This window comes from Ursus americanus, chromosome 13, assembly GCF_024610735.1.
Source record: "Ursus americanus isolate L20-20 chromosome 13, mUrsAme1.1.p, whole genome shotgun sequence".
NCBI classification, from domain to species: Eukaryota; Metazoa; Chordata; class Mammalia; order Carnivora; family Ursidae; genus Ursus; species Ursus americanus.
The window spans coordinates 23,235,786-23,247,810 of NC_142139.1; the positions used below are offsets into that span (position 1 = coordinate 23,235,786).

Genomic DNA, 12,025 nt, shown 5'->3' on the forward strand with positions numbered 1-12,025 from the left:
AAACACAATTGACTTAAACATCTTGCCTTCATATCATCCCTTTTTAAATTATTTCCAATTTTTTCTGAATAATTCGTATCTTCTTTTTGTCATGTAGCCTCCATTATGTGCTGGTAGCTACTAGATTCATGCTAGTTTCTCTTATTTGGCCTTGTTTTTTAGTTACAATGTAAAATAAGATACTCAAAGAGGCAGAGTTTTGGCATCAATCACGACTTCAGTTAAAGGGATAAATTAGCACCCTAACATCATCATATACCCAGTCCAAAGTAGCTTACCTTCCTAAAATTTAGCAGACTCAGGAATGTTCCTTTTAATATATAAAGGTGGGTTTGGGCAATTCTTCTCACAGTAATCTTTACATAACTTTCGCCTTTAACTAGCTCATCCGATTGGAGATCTATCCCTCCATTTATATTTCTACAGGGCTGTGATTAACTGGGGGTGCTGAGTAAGCTCAAACTACACTTAGATCACGGAGTCTTGAGCTAGAGAGATAACTCTTGGGTCCCCACTGCATAATATACAGCTCAGAAATAGCTTTCCAAATTCTTAGCTGAGTTCTCTTCTGTCTAAATTACTTTTTATTGATTTAGCAATGATCTCAAGTTTTGGGCCTACCACTTCTAAATCCCATTGATAAGCTTTTTCTAACTGTCAATGATAGTAACATTTGATCAACTTCAAGCCATGTATGACTCAGCAACAAACCAGATATCACAGGTTCCTCTTCCTCCTGTTCCTTTTGTAAGGGAGGAAAAATAATTTTCCATCTACCTTTATAAGTTCATAGCTGAGACCTTCTAATAAAAAACAGATTAACAAAGAAAAACAAGGTTTATTTATTTATTTATTTTAAAGATTTTATTTATTTATTTGACAGAGACAGCGAGAGAAGGAACACAAGCAAGGGGAGTGTGAGAGGGAGAAGCATGCTTCCCACCAAGCAGGAAGCCTGATGTGGGGCTCGATCCCAGGACCCTGGGATCATGACCTGAGCTGAAGGCAGACACTTGATGGCTGAGCCAGCCAGGTGTCCCAAAAAACAAAGTTTATTAACACATATATCAAAGGAGTAACTCCCCAAGGTGATTTAGCATTCAGAGTTAAGGGATGCCTGGGTGGCTCAGTCTGTTAAGTGTCTGCCTTTGGCTCAGGTCATGATCCTAGGGTCCTGGGATCAAGTTCCACATCAGGCTCCTTGCGCAGCAGGGAGTCTGCTTCTCCCTCTCCCTCTGCTTGCCCCCCTGCTTGTGTTTTTTCTCCCTCTGACAAATAAATAAATGAAATCTTTTAAAAAAATAGATTTGAGAGTTAAATACCATTTTAATAGGGAAAAGGGCAGGAAGATTTAGGCCTCTTAGGGGAGAGTAAATGATTTCTAAGAAAGATGAATGATTTCTTAGAAGAATAGATGGAAGGTATGGTAGTTTGTGATAAAATTTGTCAGAATATAGTTTCAACTTCTGGTCTCTCCTGTTGTAAGAATCAATCTTCCCTGGTTGATGAAACTCTTGGGGAAAAGATTTACAACGCCAAGTTCCTTTTGGAAGATCTGTATCTGAAGAGATAAGGAGAGTTCAAAGAAAGCTTCTCCCCATATTTGCTGTTTTTCAAGTGCCTATAGCTTAAAATAATTAACTTACCAAAGTGGCAAACTCCTCTCCAATCGTATTTTGGGATGGCATATTCTGCTCTTTACTTCTCATCCTTTTTCATTAAAAAAAAAAAACAACAACAACAACACTTCTACATTACTTAATAGATTATACTACCATTGATAGATTATATTATTATTCTGCCAAATATGCCAACTATACTAATGATATTGATCTAGATGATTGAAAGGACTTACAAGAACAAAATATTTATTTGCAAAATACTTTAATGTAAATAAAAAATACATAGCAAGAAAAGCAAACAAGCCTAGAATAGCATTCAGGAGGTCTTCAGAATACTTTCCATCTCACAAGACACAGACAAGTCTTCTATGTCCCTCCTGTTAGCTAGCTAAAACCATGACCACCATCAATAATACAAACCTTGATAACATAAACACGAATCTGCACATATCTAAAAACAAAGCTGAAAATCTGCTACATGTTATTCTTTATTATATTATAAATCTTAATACAGAAAAACAAAAATTGTTAGCTCATATATTCTATTGCTTTTTTCGTCAAGATTTGGTGCTGTGTCTCCAAGTGTCCCTAGAGAAAAGCACTAGGCCATCTGAGATTAATCTTGTACTTACACAATTTTCCTATAAACATGAGTTTAGCTGAATTTCACAAGTTTTGACATTCTGCTTTTTCACTTTCATGTTTTTCAAAATATATCTAAAACCCATTCTAGCAACTTATCTGACACATAGGTCATTATTTCTTTGACATATAATTTATTTAGACATTTCTCAATTTTCACATATATAGGGATGTTCTAGTTAATTGAATTTTTATTTTTGAACTGTAGATCAATTTTATGCAAATCACAGAAAATACTATGAATGATTTCAATATATTGACATTTATTTAGACTTCTGATTGTCCTAGAGATTAGCATATACACATTTCAATTACCATTGTCAATATTTAAATGACACTTTTATACTCTTTGCTAAAAATGCAAAAAAACTGCTTCCAACTTCATTTTAACAAACAGTGCTAGAATAATTAGACTTCTATACAAATAATTAACTTCATACATCACACAATAAAAATTGCTTAATTTAATGGGTCATAGACCTAAGTAAACTTAGAACTACACATTTTCTAGAAGAAAACATATGAGAATATCTTTATAACTTTGGGTTAGCCAAAAATTTATTAGATACAATACCAAAAGCACAATCCATAAAAAAAAAATTATTTAAGTTGGCCTAAATTTAAAGTAAAATCTACTGCTTGTTGAAAGGTACTGTTAAGAGAATAAAAGACCAGGAGACACAGACTAGGAGGAGATATGTGCAAATCATAAATACATAAAAGAAGTTGTGTCTGTAATATATTTATAAAAACACCCAAAACTCAGTAATAAAAACTTCCAAATAAAAATGTGAGAAAGATTTGAACAGACACTTCAGCAAAGAAGTGGCATATCAGTGTTTGAAAAGGTGATGAACCTATTTAATCATTAGAGAAATGCAAATTAAAGTCACAATAAGATGCATCTGCATACCACTATATTAAAAATGATTAAAATTAAAAAGACTTACCATACCATGTGGTAATAAAGATGTAGAGGAACAGAGTTCTTATCTACTGATGATAAGGATGTAAGATGATATAACCATTTAGGAAAATAATTTGACATTTTCATAAAAAGTAAATCATAGTCCTATCCTACAACCCAGTCATTCTATTCAAGATAAATGAAAAAGCTTATAGAAAATCTTACACAATAATGATCATGGTAGTTATACTTATAATTGCTCCAAAGTACAAACAACCTAACAGCCCATCAAAATGTGAATGAGTCAACAAATTATAATATACCACACAATAAGAATTCTGTTTAGCAGCATAAGAGAACAAACTACTGATGAACCAATAACATGGATGGATCTCAAAATAATTATGCTGAATTAGTGATGCTAGACAAAAAGTTCATGTTTATGATTTCATGCATATAAAAATATATTAAATGCAAACTAATTAGAAATTAGATCACTGGTTTCCTAGGAGCAGGGACTGTAGGGAGGTAACAGTGATTACAAAGAGACATCAGGAAACTTTGGTGGAGAATGGGGTGATGGATATGTTTACTATCTTCATTATGTTGATGGGTTTATGGGTTTATACCCATCTCAAAGCTTAATTTGCATATTAAATTTGTACAGTTCATTTTATGTCAACTATATGAAAATGAAGTTAAATTATTGGAGAAGAAATAAAGGAAAAAATAATTTGTTTATCTAAAGAAAGTAGAAAGTAGGAATAAAGAAAAAAAGACAAAACACAAAAAGTGGATGGTAGATGAAACTGTATCTAATTACATTAAAAATAAGTGGACAAAACATTCAATTTTAAAGACAACATTTTTTCAGGCTAAAAACCTAATAAATGTTGTAACTATATGCTGTTTACAGAGGTCACTTAATAATTAGAACATGGTTAGTTTGAAAGTAAAATTATGTAAAACCTTCTCAATATAAAAAGTAGCATGACTATATTAATGTTACACAAGGTATGTATTTTTTAAAAGTTTATTTATTTTGGAGAGAGACGGAGAAAGAGAGTGAGTGAGCACAGGGTGAGGGGCATAGTGAGAGGGAGAGAGAAAAACTCGAGCAGACTCAGTGCTGAACAAGGAGCCCTTTGTGGGGCTCAGTCTCATGACCCTGAGATCATGACCTGAGCTGAAATCAAGTTGGATGCTTAACCAACTGAACCACCCAGGTGCCTCACAAGGTATATTTTTAAGGTAAAAAAAAATGTTATTTGGGATAAAAATGAATTTATAATAAAAGAAAAGAAACAAAGCAACAAGAAGTAATAATACTAATGTGTGAGAATCGAATAGCATAGTACCAATATATTTAAGGCAAAAATCACAAAAATAACATAATAAATGAACAAATCCACAACAATATTTGAGATCCTAATAATTGATACTACTAGCAAATATTTTTTTAAAAATGTGTTATTTTGATAGATTAAGAAACCTAATTAACTATCTTGACCTAATAGGTATTTATAAAAAAGACTTTCCCCAATAACTGTATTCTCATTATTTGTATATATGGTATTTACCAAAGTGGCCATATAATATACTGTAAAATAAGTTTCAAAATATTTCAAACAACTGAAGAAATAAAGACTGGATCCTTTACTCAGAGTAATTAAATTGGGGATGAAGATCAGAAGAATTTTTAAATAATTTGCAATCATAAAATATATTTCAAAATATATTTTGGGTCTCAAGAAATGGAAATTAGAAAATAATTTGGACATAAAAAATTAAAAACAAAAACTAAAATTGATCTGCCTTTATCCCAAAAAGCTAGGGAAATAAAATCAAATAAAGCCCCCCCAAAAAAAGAAAGAAATAGAATAATACAGGTAAGAAGATAAATCAGTTAAGCAAAAGCAGACACTTGAGAGACGGAAAACAGAAAATCAACAGAACAACAGTTTCTTCTTTAAAAGATTAACAAAATTCATAAGGCCCTATCATAACAGATCGAAAAATAAAGAGAAATAACATGAATTACCAATAAAATGGGGTATCACTACAGAAACCATTGATATTTAAAAGATTACAAGAGGATATTACTGAAAAAAATTATGGCAATACGTTTGACAACGTAAGTGAAATAGGAAAATTGCTAAGTACAACTTACAAAAACAGACAAAGATGAAATAGAAAATCTGGATAATTCTGTGTTAATTAGTGAATTATACTATCCACAGATAAAACTCCAGCCGAAATGACTGCACTGGTGATATTTGCCTAAGACTTACAGAAGAAGTTTACCAATCTTGTAAATGTCTTTCAGAAAATAGAGAACATTCCCCAACTTGTTACACAAGACCAACATAACTATGACACTAACACCTGGCAAAGACATAACAGAAAAGAAAATGAAAGAACGATATGGTTCATAAATATTGATAGAAGAGTTCAGAACAAAATATTAGTATTTTGAATTCAACAATATATAAAAGAGATTGCAAGATTGGCTTAACATTCAATAATCAACAAATACTCCGAATAAGCAGGAAAAAATGAGAAAAAGCATATGCACACATCAGAAGATACAGAGTAAGAAATTTATTATAAAACTTTTTATAAAAAGTTTACTTATTTATTATTACATAAAACCTTTCAGCAAAGTATAGAGGGAAACTTTCTTTATTTGATAAAAGATACCTCTAATAAACCCGAAGCTTACATTACATTAACTAGTAGACACCAATCTTACTTCGGGTTCAAGGAAAGAGCATTTACCATTACCACTTTTATTCAGTGGTATTTTTAATAGTTTAAAAAAAATGTTGTATGTCACCATGCCACAAAATGGATTATTAATTTAAACTTAGTATTGTGCAAAAGAAGCCAAATACAAAAGAATACATATAATCCATTATATAAAGACAATATAAGGCTCAAAAAGCTGCAGAACTATGGGATTTAAAACAAAGGAAAGAGGGGTGCCTGGGTGGCTCACTTGGTTGAGTGACCAACTCTTGGTTTGGCACAAGTCATGATGGAAACTGCATGGGGCTCCACACTCAGTGGGGAGTATGCTGGAGATTCTCTCTCTCTGCTTCTCCCTCTGCTTTTCCCCCTACCTGCTCCCCACCCCCTCAAAGAAAGAAGGAAAAGGAAAGGGAAAGAAGATATGGAAAGTGATTGGGGGGGAAGGCAGGAAGGTTTGTTGGTTGCTGAGGTATATATATATATTCAGTACTCTGTCTTTTTTACTTTCATTCGCATATTTTTTAATGGAATTTTATTCATTTCTTTAACTTCAACTAGCATTCCCATACAAATAATTGTCAAATTTAAATCCTCAGACTTATCCTATCCAGAGGAATAAATCATTTCAAAAGGCTTCGAGATTTATTCTCTGATCTGAACCTCAGGCTACTACATTTATCTATAATGTCCCAAAACCCCAACTCCATCACTTCAAAGTATTGCAGTTTTTCAAATTCCATCTCAAACATCTCTCAGGGAAGCTCCTCTGTGAAATTTCTCTCCATGGTCTTCCACTGTGCTTAGTTTGTAATCATTTCCTGATATGTACCAATCCAGTTTGGGTTCAACTTCTTATCTGTCTCCTTTAAATAAATTTTAAGAAATGCCTTAAAATTTACTGATCTTTTATCCACTGAAGTACTGAAAGCAATGCTTTGGTCAAAACAAATGCTAAAAAGCACTTAACAAACTGCACTTTAGTGTATCTAGGAGCATGTTTCATCAAGTTTCAACGTTGGGAATAAAAGTTATATATTGCTGGGACACCTGAGTGGGTCAGTTGGTTAAGTGTCTGACTCTTGGTTTTGGTTCAGGTCATGATCTCAGGGTCATGAGATTGAGCCCGTGTGGGGTTCTGTGCTGGGCATGGAGCCTGCTTAAGATTCTCTCCCTCTCCTTTCTTCTCTGCCCCTCCCCCCGACTTGTACTTTCTCTCGTGCTCTCAAATAAATAAATAAATAAATAAAATCTCTTTATAAAAAGTTATACATCACTTTTGCTAACATCAGCTGTGGAAGGAGTTAACAGAAGGTACCAAGCTTCTAGAAGGAAAATCTTGAGACCCGCCTGGGCAAAAACCATTCCCTATCAGTACCAGCTTGTGAGTAGTACAGATAATTGGCCATCATCTGTCATACATTGATCATCCATTTTGAATAATGCTGGCTTGGATCCCCATTCTCTGCCCAGTCTCAGTTCAGTTCCAGTTTGATCTAATTTAAATGAACACTCCCTCCTCGGATAGCATATGACACATGTATGTAGATACCACAATGAAGTGTTAGAGCTCATAGGAATGGAGGGTCCAATGTTGGAAGAAAGGCAAGCTTCTCCAATGAAAAATGAAATGACAAAGTCTGTTTGTAATCTTATACTTAGAAAGGCAGTTTAATGCCTCTGTTAAACATCCTGGTTCCAGTTCTTCCTTTTAAATGAAGAATATTGAGAGCTTTTAGAAAGCAAGCAAATGCCATGTATTTTATGATTGATATATTTTCTTCCTATATCTCTACTAAAACCTAAATCAGTGCTTTTCCATTCTTGCATTATATAGACTGAAAATATGTTAGTAACTCTCCTGGTCTATCGTTATTCACAATAAGAAGAGGAAACAGACTTACCCAATCTATCATATATGTTATTTGCTATAGAGAGTTAGAATTTATTTACACATTTTATTGGGATGTAAAGTGCCAGTCATTCTTCAATGTCATTTCGAGCCCCACTCCAGCCAAAAGGGAATAATGTGAACTATTCTGTAGTTGGTTTTCTTGTATCCACTTCCAGGAACTTTATCTTTAATCTTTCATTTTGCTAATTCCTACACATTTGTCAGGTTTTAGATTAAGATCACCAGTTCTTTAGGGGGATTTCTTTCCTAACACGTATTATAAACTCATATTTAAATGAGTTTTCCTTCCAGATTTCCATGCTCTCATCTCTCAAATTCTACATTATTAATACATTTATTCAGTGTGTACTTATTGTGCATTTTCTCCACTAAACTTCAGCATCTACTTCAAGGGTATACTGGTGATAATAATAATTGTAATAGTGATGATAGTAATAATAATAATAAACCTTTGAGATTTTTTAGATTTTAATCACCTAGATGTGTTCTTTATATTGTGAAAACCATGATATACACCTACAGTATAAAACAGACTATGTATTCCCCTAAAAAAATGTTAACAGCTCTATTTACGTCCCTAACAAAGCCTGACCTTACAAACATTCTACCTGTTCTACTTCAGTGAACTCTATCTCATATTCCCACCATCCACCCTGATGTGACTATACCTTTCACCAGGTCAACTCTAATTTGTATGATTCTTAATTATAATTCTTAATCTTGAAAGCTGAAATATGAACCCAAATTCCTATAGTCCCTCTAAATCTACTCCTTAGTAGATTTAGTATTGGAGAGTCCCTTCAAGTTCTTTGGCTCATCTTTGTTCTCTCACCTAGGATATCACCCACCAAAGTGACCGTATGCAACTTTCTTTTCAAAATAATACTGTGAGCCAGTTGAGAAACATATTCCCTATCATCTCCAAATGCATAAAATCGAAGATGAGAAAATTTCTGAGAAAGTACACTTATTCATATAACTAAATTTCATGTTATATCTCCTCCAATGCAATCTCTATCTCTTTTTAATCATTTAATATTGGCTTCCTGAATCACCCCTTTTCCCATGCACAGTTTCTAAACATTGTAGTATCCATTATGTGCCTATTTCTGGTCTTCTCAGTCAATAGCAGCCTCAGTTTGAACCTTTCTCAGAAATTTGAGAAAACAGTCCTCAATTTGCTTGCCTCTTAACATATAATATATGTTACATGATTTATGTATTATACTTTCATATATTTTGTATATATGAAACTTATTACTTTGTTACTGTGTTCCCTTTTCTTGGCCAATTCTTTTTCTTTTAATATGTATTTATTCATTTATTTATTTTGAGAGAGAGAGAGAGAGAATGCTTGCACGTGGGCATAAGCCCCAGAGAGGAGGAACAGAGGGAGAGGAAGAGAGAGAGAATCTCAAGCAGACTCCCTGCTGAACATCGAGCACTATGGGGGAGGGGGGGCGGACTCAATCTTATGACCCAGAGATCATGAGTTGAGCTGAAATCAAGAGTGGGATGCTAAATCGACTGAGCTACCCAGACACCTCTTTTCTTTCTTTCCTTTTTTAAAAGATGTTATTTATTTATTTGGGAGAGAGAGAAAGAGTGAGTGGGAGGGAGAGGGAGAGAGAATCTGAAGCTGAGTCCATACCAAGCGCAGAGCCTAATGGGGGCTCAACTGGACAATCACAAGATCAATACCAGAGCAAAAACCAAGAGTCTGATGCTCAATCGACTGAGCCACCCATGTGCTCCTAGGGGTCCCTTTTCTTGGCCATTTCTAAACTATAGACTTATTTGTTCTGCTAATACTTTTTTTTTTCCTTATGTCCTGCAGATCCAAGTGCTAAAATTATCCTCACTTCTCCAGCTATACATTATTTTTTCTTCACTTTAAGACAAAAACAAACAAAACATGTCCTTTCGCATATGAAAATCTCTTTCAGTCCTTCATCTTACTCTCTGTCCCTGGCTTTTATAGCTTGGGTTTCCTTGTCAGAAATCATGGAATAGGGGTCTAGAAACATTTTGATTTTTTTTTTTTGGAAGCTCTAGGCCTAATGTAGGGCTTGAACTCATGACCCCAAGATCAAGAACCACATGCTCTACACTGACTGAGCAAGCCAGATGCCCCAGCATTTTTATCTTTAATCTTTTTTCTTATTGATGAGAAATTAAGATCTTAAAAGTTAAGGGATTAGTCCAATATCACATTGCTAGTTATGGTCATAGTTGAGAATAACAGCTCGAGTTTCAAAATATGAAATTCAGTTTCCTTTCTTCCATCAAATATTCCTTCTCCACCCACCCTGTTATCTTTTGAAATTCAGGTTTTTGCACTTATCTTGCTCAGCTTAGGCTAAAAATATTTTACTCCTACTCCTTTCTCCAAAGAAATAATTTACAAAGTCCTATAGATTCTATAAGCACAACGTCCATGCACTCCCTCTTTTTGTTGCTATTGCCAACTCAGTAGTCCCTGACCTTATAAAATCTCACCTGTGTAATCATTATTCAAAGGCTATGAAAATAAGCTTGTAAGTGATTACTCAGTTATATATTTTTACAGACTCCTGAGCCCAAGCCATGCTATGCACTGTGGTGAATTTACTTTTATGAAAGTGAGCTCTGTTCAAAGTATTCCCTTACTTACTTACTAAGTAAAACACATTTAAATTTACTACACCTTCCATCTATTGAGCACTTAACATATGTTAGGCCTGTGATGATAGATCTTAAAGTTCTGCCACTAAGGAATAATTGAAGATAACGAGATATATTTTAATAGATAATAAGGGGTACATACTGTATCTCAGAATTAAAATTATAGGCATGTTGCATTTGAATGGACATTTAGTGAACAAATAAACCTTTATTGCCTCCCCATCACCCATAGGATTCAGCAATGACTTCTCACTGTGGAACTCTGCAGTATGATACTAGTCTCCATTTTCAGCCTTATTTTTTGTTTTTTATGTTAAGTATATGTAAAAGTGAAAAAGATATAATCAATTTCTTAAAGAAAACACTTATATTATAATCAGGAAATACAGGAAAAGAAAAAATGATTCATGTAAGCAACATGATATTAGTGATAGCAGGATTTGACCAAATGAAGGAAGACCAGACAACTGAGGCAGCAGTACCGCTGGGAAAAAAATGTGTGTCTCCTTAAGTGGTTGAAAGTCATTGGAGTTGTATTTATTATTTATTTATTTATTTATTTATTTATTTATTTATTTATTTTTAAAGACTTTATTTGAGAGAGAGAGAGAGCACAAGAAGTGGGGGAGGGGCAGTGGGAGAGGGAGAAGCAGACTTCCTGTTGAGCAAAGAGAAGACTTGGGGCTCAATCCTAGGACCCAGAGATCATGACAGGAGCGGAAGGCAGATGCTTAATGGAGTGAGCCACCCAGGTGCCCCAGTGGAATTTTAAATAATATTCAACCAATGGCCAAAGAAGTGATTGAAAAGCAGAGACAGCAAAGATTATGAAGCTGCAGTGATCAGCTGTTAGAGAAGGGAATTGTTCCCTTACCTTCTCTGTTCTCAGTCACAGGCAAAGGCAAAGATCCGGCTGCTCGTAACATTTCAATCTGTAGCTCCTCCAGCACGTTACATTTTGTGCAAGAAATAAACACAAAGACGTAACCAAAAGTGGTTCTCAGAGAAGAACAAAGTTGAAATAAGAAAAAAAGTCAGGGCTGAATCTTCATCACTCTACCTCTAGCTGTGCAGCTGATTGATGTTTCTGAACCTCTCAAGGAGCAGCTGCAATTGCTGTTTCTAAACAAAACAAAACAAAACAAAAAGAGGGATGAAGGCCAGGGAATTATATGGCAAAATCATTTTTCCACAATAAATGGGGAAAGGATTATGTTAGGTAAGAATAATACAGTAAGTACAGTGGATCTGTGAAAGAAAGGGAGCAGTTATGCCCATGGGAGCCGGCAAGTGCGCTTGGCAACAGTACTCACAAACTGCAGCAGCCAGCAGAGGAAACGCCATTCTCTAGTCCTGCTTCATTATGTAACTAATAGATCTTCCCTTCCCTGAAGACACGTTTCCCACCATTTATGGTAATGAGCAATCACAACCTCAATCTTCTAATGCTCAGAACACAGAGAGTTGCCGCCTACTTGACCTGAGGTTTTAGTTATGAGGTACAAAAGGTGGGCATTGCAGGGAAAC

The 12,025-nt window shown here is 34.5% G+C and overlaps 1 long non-coding RNA gene across 1 annotated transcript; it reads right to left on the bottom strand.

Annotated features, from left to right (window-relative positions):
• Positions 1 to 1,226: 1,226 nt before the first annotated feature.
• LOC148109067 (uncharacterized) lies at positions 1,227 to 11,625 on the bottom strand. The gene is made up of 4 exons (XR_015726493.1): positions 11,373 to 11,625; positions 3,215 to 3,257; positions 1,647 to 1,710; positions 1,227 to 1,561 (listed from the first exon to the last, which is right to left on the bottom strand). It is a non-coding gene; the product is annotated as an uncharacterized LOC148109067 (long non-coding RNA).
• Positions 11,626 to 12,025: the final 400 nt, after the last annotated feature.